The 18,579-nt window shown below is 40.1% G+C and overlaps 1 protein-coding gene across 1 annotated transcript in view; it reads left to right on the top strand.

The window, feature by feature from the left end:
- The first annotated feature begins 836 nt into the window (after positions 1 to 836).
- HUWE1 (HECT, UBA and WWE domain containing 1, E3 ubiquitin protein ligase) overlaps positions 837 to 18,579 on the top strand; it is a 152,893-nt gene continuing 135,150 nt past the window's right edge. Inside the window, exons 1-3 of the mRNA XM_011946573.1 lie at positions 837 to 989; positions 1,209 to 1,305; positions 7,331 to 7,468. The gene's annotated coding sequence lies outside the window, so the exon portion shown is untranslated. The remainder of the gene's footprint in view (positions 990 to 1,208; positions 1,306 to 7,330; positions 7,469 to 18,579) is intronic.

The raw sequence follows: 18,579 nt of genomic DNA, 5'->3' as shown, positions 1-18,579 counted from the left end.
ACATCTCCTGAGATCATATACAAAATATTATGTGTAAGTATATATTGGGGTGGGGGATTCATTCAGCAGATTCTCAATTCGAGGGATGAACCACTGCTCTGGAGGTCTGGAATTAGAGAAATGGAGGGTATAATTACAGTTTTTATTTCCTCGATGTCTCAGGAGTTCTTTTAATAGTGCTTTTGTCTTTAAATACTAAATTAATACATACTTTTTATTAAAAAGTGAAACCTTATCGAAGTAGCTAGAGTTCCAAGTCAAAGTTCCTCGCCCCTCCAATGTCGTCCGCAGCCCACAATAATTAAGTAGGGTTAACAGGGGATCTCCTACCGGGTCCTTTTTATTCCCATGTATTTACAGATGCAGATCCTCTACAGGATCCTTGTCAATCGCGCTGCCGTTCCAAATAATCAAAGGAGAAAAAGAGAATGTTTATTGAGGGCTTACTATGTGCCTGAAGTGTTTTAAGGGTTTGCTCGCGTTAACTCTGGGTGGTCGGCGTCCCACGTCGTCTCCGCTCTGGGTCCAGGCTTGCCCTCTTGCCCCACACTCCCCATTCTTCACAAGGCATCTGGCGAGGTCGTTAATTTTTAAAGGTAAATCAGATCAAATCATGTTCCCTTCCGCGGCTGCCACCGTGCCTCGAATCAAATCCCAATTCTTAGCGACCCTATCATCCTCTATGGTTGCGTTTACTGGGCCTCGGGTAGCTCAGGCGCGGTCCCCTGCAAGGGACCCAGCTTCACCGCGGAGGGAGCTCCCTCCCGAGGGGCAGGGGCGGGGCTTCGCGTGCGGTGGGTGGAGCCCCAAATCGAGTTTGAGCTGAGCCGGAGCGAGGAGGCTTTCGACTGAGGGCTAGCGAGGGGAGCAGGGCTGGAGCAGGGCTGGAACAGGGTTGGAGCAGGGCTGGAGCAGGGCTGGAGCAGGGCTGGAGCAGGGCCGCGGACCCCGCACGCTCCTGCGGGCCCCGCGGAGCCATTGCGGCCGAGGTGAGTGTCTATCCCTGGGCTGGGGAGCGAGCTTTGTACGCGCGGCCGTTCTCGGCTTCTCGCGGGTGGCAGTGGCGAGGTGCGGGGGGGAGTTCCCACGGGACCCTGCGCGAAGGCGCGGAGGTGGCGGCCTTGGGGAGCCTGCGGGAAAGGCTGCTGGAGGGGCAGGGCGGCCTGCCCCAACCCTCCCTGAACCCCGCCTCCTCTCCCCTCCCCCAGGCCTCGGCCGGCGCCAGCGAAGAGCTAGCCGCATCTTCGGGGGCAGCCGGGCAGCGGCCGGCGGCGCGGCGAGAGAGCGACTGACAGGGGATGCGAGGTACCGGCATTAGCCATGGCCAAGTGGCCCTAAAGAGGGAGTAGAGGCCGGGCCTTCAGCGTTTCTCACTGGTTTGAGGAAGGCAGCCTCAGAGGAGAGGGAAGGTGAGGGGCGGGCAGGCAGGCTTCGCGGGTAACTACTAGGCGTTGCATATATATGTTTTGGTATCTAAATGGTACTACACATACTCACACACATTCATTTCGATTAATTGCTTGTTTAAAAATCTAAGACTATGTCTTGTAGATCTTCTTATATCCGGGAATCCAAATTTATGTCGGGTTTTAAACAGCTGCATTGTATGATTGTACTACAGTTTAACCATTTCCCGATTGATATACATTAGCTTCTCTGTTGGGGGAGGGAGGGGACTATTACAAGCAATGCCATAATGAATGGGTTTGTGTATATGTATCATGCCATGTATGAGTATTTCTGTAGGAGAAATTCTTAGAAGAGTAATCGCTGGGTCAGGGTGTATATGCATTTTGAATTTTGATACATTTGTCCAAATTGCCTTCCCAAAAGCCTGTACTAATTTACACTCTTTAATGTTGTGCGAGAGTGCCTATTTTTCCACAGTTATGCCAACACGTATTATCAATCTTTGTAATTTTAGCCAATTTAAAGGGCAAAAAATCGTATGTCATTGTTTTCATTTGCATTTCCCTGATAACTGGTGAAATTGATCATATTTTTGTTTGTAAATAGGCAAATATCAATAGTTTAGATAGGCAGCTTTCCTATTTATAAGCAATAAGCATTTTGAAATTTTAATAATAAACCTGTTTGCAAGAGAAACGAATAAAAATACCTGGAAGTAAACTATAAAACTTTATTGACGAATACCGTAAAAGAACATCTGCATTAAAGGAGAAGGAATACTATGCTTCTGAATAAGAAGGCTCAATATTGTAGTGATGTCCATTTTTCCTATATTGGTTTATACAGTTGATGCAATTTCAATAAATATACCAAGTTTTTTTGGAACTTACTATGATTCTAAAGTTCATCCGGGGGAAAAATGGCTAAGAATAACTGAAAAAATATTTTAAAACGTAACTTTTAAATAGGGATATTTGTACTACTGGCTACTAAAATGTACTCTAAAGGAACTATTTAAATTAGAACGGACAGAACAATGCATTAGAATGGAAAAGCCCACAAATCGAGCCAGATTGGATCCCAAGATTTGTTGGAGAAACACTGTTGGCTAGACGTGGAAAAACTGCCATATTCAGGCATTCCCCCCCCATCCCCGAAGCTTGAATATTCCTTTGAGGGCAGACTCCTTTGTTTGGAGAAAACCACTTTATTGGATCTTTTTGGTTATGCCAAGGTAAAGCTTCAGTAGTTAAAATTGGTGACTTTGGAACTAGAACTAATGATACGGCCTTCAGTTAGATTAAGATGGATTCAGGTTAGCCTGCAGTGCGGCGAGGGAAGGAGTCTGGATAATACAGGTTTAAGAATTTTTTTCCGTATCTAATGGGCAAAAAATGTTATGTCATTGTTTTCATTTGCATTTGTGTGCTTACTGTGAGATTGAACGTCTTTTAAATGTTAGTCCAGGAAAATGTTATTCCTGGAGATAGGTAACAATGGGGGACTCTTTGCTCCCCTTCCAGAATGGAGTTTGGCTAATTGGTACAACCTTGCCCGGAAGCGTGAGAATAAACAGGTTGACTTTTTAAATTTTCCTCAAGCACTAGGCTCTAGACACCTAGATCGGGGGCGGAGGCAGTTTTCAGGACATGGCCGAGATTTGGCGCTGAGCTGTGTCATCGCGAGGTTTGGCAGCCAGCTCCGCAGTGGGTCGGAAACCTCGTGGTAGGCGAGATCCCTGCAGGACGGGAGGTTCCTCCCTTCCCCCGAAAAACTCCCAGTCATTTTCACGAAGCCCCGCCTTTCTCCTTTTTAGGAGTGTGCACCAGGTCTCGCGATAGCTCATGTTTCCTAAAGGCGAGGCGCGGGCGGCATCCTGCGGTGAATTAAGAAGGTCTCGCTGAGCTAAACCGTAATATCGCGATAGTTCTCAACGCATGCGGGAGCCGGCCCTGGTAGGTTGGCTCCGCCCCTCACTGCTTCGTTAGGTTGTGCGTCATTTGCTTTTGGCTTCGCGTAGGGTGAAGCTGTAGCTACTTCGGCTTTGGTGGGAGGGAGGAGGGGTCTGGAAAGGGCTGGGCTCAGGCTTTTCCCGTCCGGTAGAGGCTCTCGCGGGATCGCGCAGAAGCGGCGGTGGCTCGGCTACTGACTGCGGTAGCCGCGGAGGCGGCGGCAAGGTCTTCGGCTCGTGCCGTTCTAAGCCGGAGAATTCTCGCGGGAGCGGGGTTACGTCCTCGTGGGATTCGTTGGCGGTGGCTGAGGTAGCTCAGGGGTGGGGGGGGGGGGCAGTGACTAGGGTCGGTCCGCCTGCTGTTAAGATGGCGGCGGAGGCTGATGTCTGTCCGGCCAGGACCCAGCACAGAGGTGTTGGCTATCTGCCTTTATGACGCCTCTGAGATACCCAGCGTTAAGGAGGTGACGATTGGCGAAACGCCGGGGTGCCGGTAAACCAGACCTGAGGCGAAGACCACCTCGTTTCTAGTCCGTTGAGGCGACACCATTTCCCGGGCCTCGGCCGCGTGTGGGTCCGCCTTTGCTCCACCGATCGGTCAGCGCCTCCGTTGTCGCCGCCGCAGTGGGCGGATTGGGAAGGGTGGGAGGGGAGTCTGGAGTTCGCTGTGGAGTGGGGTTGGGGGTTAAATTGAACGGTGGGAAAGAGAGGAGCAACCAACGACGACTGGCCCCTATCCCCTACCTTTTCTGCCGGCCAGCCTCCGTTCTCAGCACCTCCGACGACCCGGATGAGTATCCTGGTTTTTCTCGAGGTGGGGTCATCTTCGCCAACTCCCGCGGTTTTAGAGCTAAGGCTTAGGGGTCAAGCAGTAGTGTCACTGGCGTACTCCTCCTCCTCTCCCCACACCCCTCCTAATTCTATCGTCCCATCTAATCTTCATCTACGTGGATAGTTGACGTTCGTATTTGAGGGAGGGGGGAGTCAAAGGTTTTCCCTGTGACTCCTTCCCCAGTTCTTCTAAAATTCGAGGTTAGCCTGAGTCCCCTAGCCCGCCTCGTCTCCCCCTTCCAATTGGTCCCCTTGGCGCAGGCGTTGAATAGAGCCTATCCTGTTGACTGCATTTACTCCATCTTTGTGGATGGAGCCATAGTAGCCTTCCATTTCCTCAAGTCTTCATGTTTGTATGACTCTGATCCGGATTTCTTAGCTCTGCATGCTGCTAAACCACTGTTAAGCGAAACTTTGAACGGGTCGGTGGTTGGATATTGCAGTTTAAGTGGCCTTTTCGTTTACGGCCATTAGCCTTCCCTTCCTCATTCCTCCCCCTCAGAAGGCTGTAGAGGATAACCCTCCAGTAAGCCCGCTTTCTGTCTTCATCCCTCTTCCATTTCCCTTGCAAGCTTGGGAACCGCCCCTTTTCCCTGCCTTGCTCTGAGTTTCTAGGAGCCTCTTGGTCTGTGGACATCTGTTTTTGCTGCTGAGTACCTCTTACCTGCTTCTCACTTCTTAATCTTTCTATCCCCCACTCCCCATACTCCTTTTCCAGGAGCTGAATCCCCTAGAAGGAAGATAACCCTCCTCTCAGGCTCCCCTACATTTTACCCCTTCCATTTACTAGAAAACAGCATTGATTGTCCTGCCCCTCAATCTGCCCTGTTCTTTATTTTCTCTTCCCCCCGCATGCCACCGTTACTATAGGCAGTTAATTTCCTATCATTTTTTTCTCCTTTGTAGATTACATGTTCAGCATTGTTTTAGCCCCAGTGTTGCATAGATTGAAGAGATACCGACATTCCCCAGTCATAGGCGCGGCCTGGTATGGTGGAATTATAGTGTGTGTTTTGGGTTCACATTGAACCTTGTGACCTTGGGCAAAATTTCAGATTCATCTACATAATGGGGATAGTTGTGCTTACCTTAGAGGGTTGTTGCTAGAATTAGTTTTAAAAAAAAAAAAAAAAAGTAAAATGTCTTAACTCATGGTAGGCACATAATAAATTAGGATTACTTTTTGATGTAAGAATACATTGGTAGATGTACCTGTGTCATATGCTACTTTTATGACCTGGGAAAGAATAAGAGATTTTTGTTTCTTTAACTGTACATTCTTGGTATATTTCTAGGCCAGATCTATAACTTTTATATTTTTTTCCTCGTAGGCCAAACTTTTTATCTCCAATGGTTCATGATGTTTGAACGTGATTCCCACTCTGTTTCCTTCTAATGGTCTAGGAATTTCAGTGCGTAATCACTATCCTGTAATGACCACCAGCCATAATGTTCCTGTCAAGAACCACACCCAAGTGTTCTACCTTTTGGAAGGGGTGCCTCATGCCCTGCCTACTCATTTCTTCCACTCCTCCAAAGGCAGTCCGTCCTGTCATTCACTCTACAAAAGTAATTTGGTGCCATGCATTTCACAGTGGTAAAAGGAACTTCTGTTAGCTAGTTTTCAAGTATTCATGCTACTTTTCCCCTCCCTCGTTTGGTTCCTCAGATCAGTGTGGGGATCTGCTGTTTGGCATCTTCTTACCTGAGCAGGATAATTCCTATCTAAGAGAGAAAGATCATTTGGAATACCAAGCTTCTTTTCCATGGCGAATTACTGCTGGCTCTTGAATACACTATTTCCTGTTGTGTTACTGCCATTTTATATTTTCTAATGTACTTATTAAACAGATGTGACTATATTTGATTTGGATAAAGTTTTCCTTTTTTTTTTTTTTTTTAAGATGGAGTCTTGCTCTCAGCAGGCTGGAGTGCAGTGGCGCGATCTCAGCTCACTGCAACCTCCGCCTCCTGGGTTCAAGTGATTCTCCTGCCTCAGCCTCCAGAGTAGCTGGGACTACAGGCGTGTGCCACCATGCCCAGCTAATTTTGTATTTTTAGTGAAGATGGGGTTTCACCGCGTTGGCGGTGACCTTGGCGTTCTTCTGACGTGATCCGCCTGCCTCAGCCTCCCAAAGTGATGAGATTACAGGCTTCCTTACTGTTAATATATTGATTAGACCAATATTAAAGTGTAACATTTTACAATTTTTTTTTTTTAACTAATTCTAGCAACAACCCTTTAATACAAGCACAACTATCCCCATTGTTTTACTTCGGCTGGGTGATGGGAATTGAAGTAGAAACATGGTGGTGAAAAGTTTACTAGGATTTAAAATTTGCAGGAGGTAACCGTCCCACAATTAGCTGTATGTGGGCTGTAGTTTTGAACTTCAGGGTCTGCTTTATTTAATTTGAAGTGCTTTGTGGGTAATAAAATTTCTCCCATTTTCATTGGAGGGCAGGAGATCACTTTCTGTTTTGAGATTTTCATTGGTGCATTTTACAGTGGGTTAAGCAGTGATCACAAATTTACTAAACCTCAATTTCAATTTGACCCTTATTGAGCATTAGAATAAATCTGGGAATGATAATCTAGGTGTGACCTAAAAGTTTAATTTATTCTAGGTAGATCTCTGAGAAGAGAGGAAGGAGTGACAATACCAAATAAAAACTTTGTCTAAGGTTCAATGGCAAAGTTCAACCTGAGTTGCCAGGATGTTTATCGTTTGTCTCCCAGTATGGCCAAAAAGCATGTATGAAGGTGAAGAATAATTTTTATATGTACAGTTTTTTTTTTTCACAGATACAATAAAGCAAATATATCCTTAGTGTTAGTTTATATTGAGGGTATAAACTTGTCTAAAAAATAAAGTGACTTCTGTAATTTCATTTGGGTTGAACTGAGTTGTTTGCAGGAATGTTGTCTAAGTGTTAGAAGTATTACAGTTGTTGGTTCTGAATTCTTCAGTTACTTCTCAAAGCAGGTACTAAAAAATGCAAATAGATATGTAAGGACTATTGCTTTAGAAATAATAACTGGCTATGTTTGAACATAATAGAATGGTTAACCCTCCTCACACATACTAATAAATGTGTTGTGTATCTCACTCCTCTCCCCCAACTTATTTTTTGTAGGTCCTCCAGTAGCCTGACCTGAGTGGGTTAGTGATCCAGAGAAACCAGCAGGCCAACTTGGTCAGGAAGGTTCGGGAAGCTGTTGGAGCAGTGTGGGGAATTTCCCACCAGGATGAGTATGATTGGCTGTGATTTTAGGTTAGTTTTTGTAAATCTCTGTGGGAAGTATTTGTATTTTACTTCCTGGAATGGAGATAGTAGGGGTGGATGTATTCCCATTCTGTAATTGAGCTACTTTGGTTTCTTCCATTTTCTGGATCTGATGTGGTACTGGTTGCTTCTTTTGTTAAAGTGGAGCTCATTACTGCATTAAAGGGAATTGTTTAAATGAATGATGTCTGTATATGATTTTTTAAATCACCCTAGGCATCATTCAAAAAATAAAATTGCAAGGCATTCTGTCTAACCAATTCTTATTAAAGAGTTATGAAAAACTTCAAACATGCGAAAATTGAATAGTGTAGTAATCCCCCCGCTTACCCATCACCAGCTCTAATACTATCAGCTTGCACATTCTACTTCATCTATACTTCTGTTTTTTTTTTAATTTTTTTAAATTGAGATGGGGTTTCACTGTGTTGCCCAGGCTGGTCACAAGCTCCTGGGCTCAAGCCTTCCTCCCTTCTTGGCCTCCCAAAGTGTTGGGATTACAGGCGTGAGCCACCATGCCCAGCCTGTTTCATCTATACTTCTAACCACTGCCCCCGTCAATGGATTATTTTGAAATAAATCCCTCTCATACTTATTTGTAAAATACTTGTTTGTATTTCTAAAAGGCAAAGGCTCTTTAAATATAAGATCAAAACTATTATCACAACTGAAAAAATTAACATATTTAAAAATATCAAATATAAAATGTTCAGATTTCTCTGATTTTTTTTAAGCTTTGTTTTTTTTCTTTTACAGTTTGAATCAGGATCCTGAGAAAGCACATTTATTGCAAAGCATTGATACAGCCCTTAAATCTATTTTAATCTGCAGATTGCGTCTTTTTTGTTTTTTTTTCTTCCAATTTGTTTGTTGAAGAAATTGTCCTATATATAGTTTCCCGCCCCCCATATTTGGGGATTACAGCCCAGTAGTGTTGTCTAACCCGTTCTTGCTAAATTAAAGACCCTGGACGACCCATTATAATGGAACAATGGCTATAATCTCCTGTATCCCAGTTGGAGTTGATAGTGCTGTCCTAGGCACTATCCTAAAATAACTAGTCATGGATTCCTTTTTCTGTGGCAAAGTCTGATTTGATACCTGACTTCAGTTCCATGTCTTGGCCTTGCTTATTGCTCCACATGAAAAGTAGGCCTCCTGGTGGAAGAAGCTAGTGTTTCCTAATGACCTGATTGTGCCTTTGGGGTTTTTCATGCATGGTTTCAATTTCCTTAGGTGATTTAGTTATTTTTATACTACTTTATAATGTTGCTTTTTATTCTTTTGATTTTAGTATCTCAGCCGTTCTGACCCATAACTTCTAAGCTATTAAGACCTAATAATGAGTTCGTGGCTGTCACACAGTTCTTGAAATGGCAATACTAAAACAGTTTTTGAGAGCTTCTACTTACATCTTGATTTTCAGCTATTATACACAACCTTAGTTTTCCTACTGTGATTTTTCATTTCCTTTCATCTGAAATTTATGTTTCCTTAGCATAAATTCCTTTAAACTGTTCATTTCTTTCCTTGTGCAGCATTGCCCATTCTGGGATCTACTCTGTGTCCCTTCCATGGCCAAAACCTGAGAATGGAAATTGGACCCATTAGGCTCTAGTCAGCCTTTGACTTAGGCACAAACGGGCAGAGCAAGGCCACAGTTGTGCCTGCCTTTAAAATGAGAGTAATTTCAAGGGGCAGGGAGGGTAGAAGTAACAAGTGAAAGTTTTTGAAGTATTTAGATGAAATATGATTGTGAATCAACCAAGTGCTATGGATCATGAATTCAGGACTTTTCAATTATTTGTTCATTAATGGAGAAATAAATCACTGGTTGAAAATTGATTAAATATGAAGTGATTTCTTGGGAGTTGCGGTAAATTCGTGAATTCAACAAAAATAATTTGAGGCACATTGGATATAGTGATTAGATACTTAGCCCTGAGTTTTCTGTAGTTAGGAAGTTTGGACGAAATCACTTAATCCTAAATTTGTGAAACTAGGATAATTAAATTGTTCATAGAGTTTTTGCACACGGTAGGCATTCTAGTATTTGAGTTTTTCCCACAATTCTTAGCTGCAGATTTACAATGGAAATGCTGTTGGTGTTTTTTTTTTTTTCTTCTGTTGTGTGTTTTCAACCATGAGTTCAAAGTGTTATTGAAATGCCAAACTTAGTTGCTTTGAAAATATTTGTCCTTCACATTCCATGTTACCTCTTCTGGAGTAAGATTAAGTTGTTGATTGTTGTGTAGTTGTAACCATTTTAGACTGCTTTACAATGATCTCACTATCTATAAGGTTGATATAAATACTTGGGCTTTTGGTGTTTTGCTGTATTATTGTTTCCTCAATGACTGGTTACTAGATGTTTATATATGTTAATGTCAGGAATAATTCAACTTTTAAGTCGTTTGATGTGTCATAGGTGTTGAGTTGTTAAAACTGGATGTACTTGCTGAACAGCTTGGTCTTCTGGATATAGAAATCCTTATAGGTAGTGAAGAAGTGGCTCTATGAGTAAAACAACTGTAGGTTTTGTTTGGGCTGTTAACCTGAGCATTTTCAATTTTTAAGTTCTCTTTAAAAGTTTTTAGTCATTTGGCTTTAAAAATTATAGTTGGTGGCATAGAGTGATCCCATAATGTGGTTTTACAGAAAGTTGGAATGTTTTAATTTATTATGAATGTACCATTACGTGAAGATTGGGATTGTAGATCTGATTCAGTCTGGACTGCTGATCGAACTAGATGAATGTTAAAATTCTTCAACTCTTGAGATTCTGATTGTGTAATCTTAGGTATTGAAAGACAGCAGTTTTCCCTTTCAGTAGTCATTAAGTAAATGGTGACTAAAAGTAGGGAGATGAATTATTCTGGAATGACCTTTCACTATAACCATTTAGATGTAAAAGATTGGTGAATCTGAAGATACTGTCATGAATTTATGTACCACCTTTAGCACAACCCAGGTTTTAGGTCCTTGTGATTAGATATCAGAGATAATTGCCCCAGCAGTGCTTGGGTATATTGCATTTGGAGGCTGTTTATGTTTTGGAATGATTTTGGAAAATTACTTTGGATACATTATTTGCTATGATTATTTCCTTATATGCCTGTCTATTTTATAGTGAGGCGTATTTCTCCTGGTCTTTGCTTTTTTTCCTTTTTTTTTTTTTTTCAAACTTCCACTATTCTTTATTACAGCATTCTGACAATTGAGTTCTTATAGGTGGAAAGACCTTTCAGCACAGCGATTAACAACATGAACTCTGGAGCTAGATTCACAGAGTTCAAGTTCTGACTCCCATTTCTTACCAGGTGCGCCATGTTGTGCAAATGACTTAACCGCTTTGTGCCACACAGTCCTTCATCTGTAAAATGATGATAGTACTGCCTGCCTTGTAGGGTTCCGAAGAAGTTTAGCTAAATTAATGCATATAAAGTGCTTAGAACAATGGTTCTGAAACTTTAGGGAACATCAGAATCACCTAGAAGGCTTCCTAAGACAGATTGCTGGTCCCCACTCCCAGAGTTTCTGATTCTGTAGATCTAGGAGGGGCCCCAGATTTTGCATTTCTGATAAGTTCCCAGGTGATACTTCTCTATTTCCTGCAAATTGGCAGCTGGATCTAGAGGCTTGATAAATTTCAGGTTCATTCCCTTTGGCAAACACATTGGGGGGTAGGGGGAAGGTGTTCATTTACAACATTGATTATGTTATGATGACTTGAATTTTTTGGATCCATTAATTTGTTGGGGGGGGCTACAAAATGGTGACGTTCTAATGCTATCATTTTGTTTTCATTTGTTAGCTGGAATTTTATGTTTTCCCTCATGTTTTATTTGGTTACTCAGCAATATAGTTTATGTAGGAACAGCAGGATAAATACTCAATTTTTTTTAAACATTGCTTTCAAGATGATGAATTGGTTTCCTGTCATCTTCAAAAGGTTACACATATAAGTGTATATATAACTATGCATCCATAGATGTAAACATTTGATGGGTTTCAATACATTGCAGTTCTGATCCTTAGCAAAGTTCAAATTGTCCCACTTGTGACTAGTGGGACTCTCTTAAAGTTGGCTCTTGATTCTTAGTGACATGCTCTCTAGTAGTCTTTGATAGAGCTTCCTTGCTATCTGATATGTCAAGATGTTTCCAGGCTCATTCTTGTGCATTTCTGCCCCAGACCTGGAATCAGCTAATGGGATTAAGATAAAAGGTGAAGTCAAAAGAAATTCTGTTTTTGCCAAGGGTAGCTTGGAACTTTCTATCAAGCTCCACTTTTCTCTTTCCACTTAACCTCCCTAGCCTGCCTCTTCATTCTTCTCTAACTTTTTATTAGAGTTTAGGTGGAAAGGTTTGAGAAGCCTTGATAATCATGGGACGATCATGGAGCCCAGGCAGTTCCGGATTTGGGACCTGGCCACTTACTAGGTCTGTCAGTTTGGGCAAGTTAACCTGTATCAGTTATGATCTGGGGAAATACCTTATTCATATGGTTATTAGAATTAAAGAGAAAATGTAAGGTGTTAGTACATGGTAGGTTATCGGTAGATGGTGATTTATTTAATCTACTATTTCACTTAACTCCTTCAACACCTCAGAGGTGGACAGTCAGGGTAGTGAAAATAATGGCCGTTTAACAAAATGTGTCTGGACACTTTAGGTCTGTGTGGGATCATCAGTGGTGAGGTGGGATGGGGTTTGTACCTGAGTTTTTTTGGGTCTGAGACTTTGGCCAGTGATAACTTAATGTTCGAAAGAGTAGTTTTTCACTTTGGAACTCCTTAAGAGTCACATTTATACCCTCTGAAGGGTCTTAGCCAGTTCTGTAATATGTATTACATTGGTTACCTTGATCTCTCTCCATCTATACAGGCCCCTCCTATTCAAGGTGTTCAAGATTCTGTTGTAACCTTAGTAACCTATAATGAGTCTTCCTAATAGTCATCAGTATCACCACTGTTAACACACTTCAGCAGCACCATACATGGCAGGTCAGCAAACAGGTAAATCTTATTTTTTTAAACATTACACATAATATCTAAAGTATAGTATGTGGCACGTGGTAAGTGCTGCTCAATAAATGGAAGTAATTGTTCAGTTTTTAGCTTAATACCTCTTTTTTGTTTTACATAACATTTACTGAATGTTGCTAAGTATAAGGAGTAAGGAACATAAAATGAATGAGACTTGGTCTCTGCCCTTGAGAAACTCACAGTCGAGTTAAGGACTGTGAGATCATGTTTAAAGTTCCTTAGCCTTTTCCTTTGTGTCATCATTTCTTCCCCTGCACTGTCTATGCATGATACAGCCTGTCCATTGTTTCTCACAGCTTTCCTAATTCTGTGTGCCTCCCCAGCCTTTGAGACTGCTGATATGTGAGAAAGCCAGCAATTGTCTTCCATTAATACAGGGTTAATATCAAGAAAAACCTTTGGGCTAATACTGGATTTCAGAGTGGCACGTGCAGTTGACATTACAATACCATTTTATGATCTTTAGATGGGCCTATACACCTGGGCTCCAGCCTCTTTCCTGTTCCTTTAAACTGCCTTCCTTCCATCTTTCCTCCTCTATACCCTACCCTTAACTTATTTGGTACATAACAATAGAGGCTCCCATACCCAGGTAGTGATCACGTATCTAAAGAGACCGCTGTGCTTCATATAAACTAGGATTTGAGTGGGCCTAGGGTATATCACTAAATTTCCATTCTTATCTATAAAACAGTAATCGGAAAGCCTATTTCATAGGTTGCTATGAGCATTAAAGCGAGATGATAAATTTTTAAATGCTTATAAAGTATGAAGATAAGGTCATTATAATTTATATAAAATATTTACTAGCTATGTTACTTGGGGCAAATTACCTCATCACTGAGCCAGTTTCCTCATCCTTTAAATGAAGATGGTTCATTCAGTTAACAAATACTTCTTGAGGACGTTGTCGTTGCAGCTACATCCTGGGAATACAAAAATGAGTGACTGGAGAATGTAGGACAGTGTGGTCTAGGGAAAGGAGACTTGCGAATCACACAAAGGGATCAGTATGGTAATGTGAGGAATGAACAAAATGTGCTATAGCAGTTTACAGGAAGGCATCAGAATGTCACAGAGTTTTGTTAGGGTTAAGCAAGATAAATGAAAAGTACTTCATGAATTCAAAAATGCTATACAAAGAAGTTAGTTAAATGTATCCCAAATGAATCAATGGTCTCAACCATTATTATTTCTTCACAAGACTTACTCTTTAGATGCATTTATTTCTTTGAGCTAGATTTTATGACCTCCTTAAGGGTGTTACCTGTAGTAGAGTATCCTGAAAGTAATGCTTTTGTCTAAAAGGATTTTTTTTCATCCATTTTATCATTTTCTAGTTTTTAATCACTGAATTAATTCAGGAAAAACTAGAAAATGTGTGCATATTTGGGGAGGGGATATACATAATTCCACCACAATGTTTAGTCACTGTTAACATTTTGGTGTATTCACATCTTAATGATAAGGGTAGTATTTAAAATCTAGTAGGAAATTTTAAGGATAGGCATTTTCCAGAATAGGAAACTAAAAATGTCCACTAACAAGAAAGGGTACTGAAACTGATAATCAGAAATGCAAATTTAAATAAGGTGGTTTTTAGTCATTAGATTGGTAAAAAGTAATTTGATAATATCAAGTCATCGTGAAAGGTGTAAGGAAGAGTCTGGCCTTATAATATTGCCTACAAGTGGCGTAAATTGATACAGCTATTTTGGAGGTGATTTTGGCAAGTTGCAAGAGAGTACATACTATATGATGCTATTTATGTTTTAAAAAAACCATGGCAAACTGACAAGTTTATTTGGGAGGAGGGATCATGGGGAATTTTACCTTTTTCTGTAATGTGTGCATTTCTACTTCTGAAAAATTTAAAATACACTGAGAAGTACAGAGAATAATAAAACAAAAATCCCTATCCCTACCCCCACTCCGGAATTGATCATTTTTAACATTTGTTTTTGCCTTAAATTTTTTTGTGGGGTGTGAAGTAACACAAGTTGAGCGTCCCTAATCCAAAATTCAGAATGCCCCAAAATGAGTGCCAACACGATGCCACAAGTGGAAAATTCTACAGCTAAGTACTTAACACTTTGTTTCATGAGCAGAATTATTAAAAATATTGTATAGGGTACAACGAACATTATTTGGGTGATGGTTACACTAAATGTCCAGACTTCACTACTGCGCAATATATCCGTGTAACAAAACTGCACTTGTGTCATCTACATTTATACAAGAAATTGTGTATAATACCTTCAGGCTGTGTGTATAGTGGAACATGAATGGATTTCGTGTTTAAACTTGAGTCCCATCCTCAAGATGTCTCATGATGTATAGGCAGATATTCCAGAATCTGAAATCTGAAATCCTGCTGGTCCCAAGCACTGGATAGGAGATACTTAACCTGTATAGGTAAATAGGAGATGCTTTTTTAATACCCAGCATTCCCTTCCCCCCCCTACAATCAGTACAATGAATTGCTTGAATTTTTATACTGTAAGAATGGTACAAATTATGAATTTATAAATAAATAAATTACTAAAATCATTTATTAAGAATGCTTTGGGAATAGAACTTTTTTTTGTTTGCTCATTTTCTTGTTAACTCTTGTTTGAAAACACTTTCCTGAATTTGTTTTTAAGTAATCTTCTTCATGAATGTAGAATTATACATGGCTTATTGTTGAAAAATACAGATAAACAGACAAATCTCCGCAAACCCCAAACTCACAGATAAAATACTCTTAACATTTTGGTATGCAGTATCTTCCAAGGCTTTTCTTACCAGCTGTGTAGCCATATTATATATTTTTTCAGAAATACTCTTTTTAAAATGTAATTCATTACCTCCCTTACAGCTTTCAATTTTGTATGAAAAATTTCAAACAAAAATGCTGAAAACATAGCACAACGAACATCTGTGTACCATCAGCTGGATCCAACAATTAAGTATTTGCCATATTAGATTTACACGTACAGATGTGTGTTTAATTTTTCTGAACATTAGAAGTAAGGATGACACTTTTAAGGATACTGTTTCAGCTGCATGTCTTAAGAATAAGGACATCTTGGCCTGGTGCAGTGGCTCACACCTGTAACCTGAGCACTTTGGGAGGCCAAGGTGGGTGGATCATCTGAGGTCAGGAGTTCGAGACCAGCCTGGCCAACATGGTGAAACCCTGCCTCTACTAAAAATAGAAAAATTAGCTGGGTGTGGTGGCACCTATAGTCCCAGCTACTCCGGAGACTGAGGCAGGAGAATGGCGTGAATCCGGGAGGCGGAGCTTCCAGCCTGGGCGACAAAGCAAGACTCCATCTCAAAAAAAAAAAAAAAGAGTAAGGACATCTACAAAACCACGATACCATTATCATGCCTAGGGAGTTTGTTACTTTTTCTTAATATTGTCTGATATGCAGTTCATATTCACATTTCCTCAGTTGTCCCCAAACTGTCTTTTTTTTCAAGCTGTTTTCTCCAAACTAGTGTAGAAATGGTATTTTTATATTTGCTCTTCCCACATATTGACCCCTGTTCTATGTCTTTGTCATTATGTATACTTCTGTAGCATTTTTAATGGCTACATTGTATTCTATTATATGCAGAATTTATTTAACCAGTTTACTGTGTTCACACCTTTTGCTGTGTTCATACTTTTCCCTCAGTTGTCCCCAGACTGTTTTCAAGCTGTTTTCTCCAAACTAGTATAGAAATGGTATTGTTAAATTTGCTCTTCCCACATATTGACCCCGTTCCATGTCTCTGTCATTATGTATACTTCCGTAGCATTTTTAATGGCTACATTGTATTTTATTGTTTGCAGAATTTATTTAACCAGTTTGCTGTGTTCATACTTTTCCAGTCCCAGTTTCTCATGATTTTAAGTAATGCCTCCTAACATATAGGTAATTCAGCATTCAGTAAATAAGTGTCGAATGAAAGAAGGAAGCATAGATACATCCTAATAGATAAATATTTATGAGATCCATATTTAATATTTTTCATTTTTTATTTCCCTAGGTTTTTGGGGAACAGGTGATATTTGGTTACATGAGTAAGTTCCTTAGTGGTGATTTGTGAGATTTTGGTGCACCCGTCACTGGAGCAGTATACACTGAAACCAATTTATAGTATTTTATCCCTCACCCCTTTCCCACCCTTTCCCCCTGAGTCCCCAAAGTCCATTGTGTGACACCCATATTTATATCCTTAAGAAATTTCTACAACCGGAATGCAAAAATGTAAGGCTTTGATACTCATTGCTAAATTGGCCTTTAGAAAGGCTAACCTTGGATTTTTCACTGTGATATGTTTAGTATATGATCCATCATGATTTACAATATTATAGCACATCAGGATAAGCCTTGATAAATCAGAAGAGTATAAATATGGATATAGCCAGTATCATTGTTACAGATGGCTCACTGCATATTTTTTATGTATGTATGTATATGTGTGTATATATATGCTACCATATTTTTCCAGGGGCTAGTTTGACTTCTCTACCTTGGAGGGCTTTGCAGTTTGTTAACCCAGGTGCCTGCTCCTTAAATTTCTTTAAATATCTTGGTGAGACCAGCCTTAAAAGGAAGTATAGTCTGGAGAGATGCAGTCGTCACTAGAAGATATCCTTTTACCTAGAGAATTTTAGATTTTTGCTTTTAAAAAGTAAAGATAGGCTGCTTTTATGGGTGAATTCAAATCTCTCCCTCTAGCAAACAAATTACCAGCAGCTTTAAAAGGGTAGTCTTCATGTCCAACAGAAAAGCTGGATGATACCCTACATTTCATATTATCCATATCAAACTCCTTATTGTATAGGCCTAGTTGCAGGAGTAATGACATATCCATGGTAACATGGCTGGATAGTGATGAAATTGAGCATCAAACCCAGGTTACCTAGTCCAGTATTGTTTTCACTATGTTTTATCTTTCCTTAAAACTGAACTTTATTTCTAAATATGCCATCTGGTGTCACCTGTGGAAATACAAAGTAAGTGGCCCTCTTCCTATGAGAAAGTTACTCCCCAAATAGGGGAATTTTAGAGTAGAAAGTTAACGTGAGAAAGGCAGAAATCCAAAGAAAGCTGTTTCTTTGCCCTTTTGACCGTAGTTATTACTTTCTGACATGAGGTCAACTTGGAGCTCTTTCACGGAACAGTTTGATATGGTCATGTGTTTTCATGCATGTATGGATGCTATAAATCAGTAGATGAGATTGAATTTCCTGTTTGTAAAACTTTCAAATTAAAGGGATGCTTTCTAAGTCCATCTTATTTTCCCTTCCTTTTTTCAACTGTTTTAAACTATAACATGCTTGCTATTTTTAAAAAGATTGAAACAAAATAAATGTTCACACCTTTTAGCATTATAGTTATTGCTATGTTAAGTATATGCTATGTTAAGTATGTTAAGTATTTATATACTGTGTTAAGCTTTTTATGCTGAAGTAACGGTGTGAAGTAGGTGTGTACGTTTATTTTCATCTAAATAGTTAGCCAGTAGCTCCTGTTTTTCTTCCTGGCAAACTCTATTTGATCTTTAAAAATATTCTCAGGTAAAAGAATTATTTGCAGAAGTGTAGTTTTATTTTTTAAAAACCTAGGAATTTGTGGCAAGTAGAAAACTAGCATGGTTACTTTTAGCTGTTTAGTTTTTGAAAATAGTTCAGATTGTTCATGTTTAATATTTAACATTTGTCTTAGACTGAAGGCAAAGTATTACAGATAGTGCTTTAAGGGATCTTAGTTATTGTACTTCCATTTTACATTATGTTGGAAGCCCAGAATGTCATAAGGTCTTAAAGCCAGTTGGTGGCTGAGAACTAGAGTACCTTTGCGTACTTCTCTTTCATTTTTAGTAAGCATCTTTCATGTAAATAGATATGTTGTAAAGCAGTAGATTGTTCAGAATTGTCTGGTTTATTTAAGAACGTTTGAAATAACTATTTGCCAGGCTGTGTGGAGTGCTATTAAATTTACTCAGCCATTTTTTTTCCTATATGTTGGGACACCTTTGTTTTTAAAGGCTTTGTTTTACAAATTTCTTATCA

This window comes from Colobus angolensis, unplaced genomic scaffold, assembly GCF_000951035.1.
Source record: "Colobus angolensis palliatus isolate OR3802 unplaced genomic scaffold, Cang.pa_1.0 Scaffold250, whole genome shotgun sequence".
NCBI classification, from domain to species: domain Eukaryota; kingdom Metazoa; phylum Chordata; class Mammalia; order Primates; family Cercopithecidae; genus Colobus; species Colobus angolensis.
This window is presented reverse-complemented; position numbering and strand designations above follow the sequence as displayed.